Source organism: Penaeus monodon, chromosome 25, assembly GCF_015228065.2.
Source record: "Penaeus monodon isolate SGIC_2016 chromosome 25, NSTDA_Pmon_1, whole genome shotgun sequence".
In the NCBI taxonomy this organism is placed as follows: domain Eukaryota; kingdom Metazoa; phylum Arthropoda; class Malacostraca; order Decapoda; family Penaeidae; genus Penaeus; species Penaeus monodon.
The window spans coordinates 29,877,828-29,879,363 of record NC_051410.1 but is presented as its reverse complement, the minus strand read 5'-3'; the positions used below and the strand labels follow the sequence as shown (position 1 = coordinate 29,879,363).

Here is a 1,536-nt window from a genome sequence, read left to right as displayed (position 1 = left end):
GTGTAATTAATACCAAAACGCCGTCAACCTTCAACAGTTTAGCTGGTAAAGGCAAAACAGATGAATTCCTCGTCACTCACTGTCATTCTATGCAGGACTTACCCTGCTGAACACAAGCGGGGCTATTCCTCTTCCAGAACTGAAGGTCGGCACTCAAGACCCCTGCGGCTACGAGTGTTTCGAGTGGAGACCATGCTGAGAACAGGCTTTGTGTCCTTTGTGACAAGAAACAAGAGCAGGACATGTCTTTCTATGTTGGGAGACTAGACCTGTGTGTGTGACTAGACGGACTAAATATGCAGATAAGATCAGCTGCTAGACGGTCTCGAAGAATAAGATTTTGTTGGGGGATTTTCTCAAAACCTACGGGATCCATTCATCGTATTTCTGGCTTAGGGCTTGCTTCATTACGTAAAGCCAGCCAAGATTTATAACTACAGGCAGTGTAAATTGCGACCTGCAGACGTTATGGGTTAATCACATGCCGTATGTTAAAGTAATGGGGATGTCTAGATAATAGGGATCCTGGAAATTGTAGTCTTGTACTGGCCAAGAAACGATATTTCTTCATTGGTAAAACGCAGAAATTCTGATAATACTTGTGGATCCTCTTAAACAAGTAGTTTGTTTAACACAAAACAAGCAAACAAAAATTAAGTTATATTTGAGAGAACAACAACATGAGATGATTGTATCAAAAAATATTGCGTCGAATTCGAACACACACACATTATATATTAGGTAACAACTACAGCATCTTTCTTAAAAAAAAGACAAAGGCAAAGAAAAATTAGGCCATAATATTTCGTCATAAATCAATGAATAACAGTTTATATCCTGTGGATTCTTGCAATTTATGTTAACGTTTTATATTTGCGATACCTTCCTAGTTACAACCATCACACATTTGATTTTTTGTAATTATATAAGTTATGACTATGATGACTGACAATTTAATAAACCGTGAGGTAATGAAATATGGCTGGTATAGCCCGTAGAGTTTATATACAAGCCGATTTAATATTGCGTCTTTCTATATTTTGTTTACTTATCAGTATCATATTTTTAGGGATACCTTTGCTTCAAATACGTACCTCTTCACACTTCATCATTAATCTTCGGGTATATCTTTCGTCTGATGATTCACGATCTCTTATAAAGATGGAATTTTGGTGCGAGTCAATTTAACCGTCGTATATCCAAAAATAAAACGGGACAAGAGCAAGAAGAGAAAAATAACAGAGGAATCATGAGAAAAAGAAGGGAGTCGAACACTATACATACAAGGACAAGGGTGAGCGCGTGCAGGTAAGTACTTAGGCGATATTTGACGTGCTGTCAGTCAAGGTTAATCTTACCACCTTTATTGCCTTCAGGGCAGAGTGGTAAGATTACCTAGTCTATATTAAGAGAGTCAGACGCCTAGTAATAGCAGCAGGTAGTCGGTGTATAAAAGAAGGGAGGCAGCGGTAAAAGATGAAGGAAGAAAAACAATAACCTATCAAGAATGAAACCTATAACATCTATCTTAACAAA

The 1,536-nt window shown here is 37.8% G+C and overlaps 1 protein-coding gene across 1 annotated transcript in view; it reads left to right on the top strand.

Moving 5' to 3' along the window:
* Nucleotides 1–1,536, top strand: part of LOC119589134 (neprilysin-1-like) — a 29,203-nt gene that overhangs the window by 758 nt on the left and 26,909 nt on the right.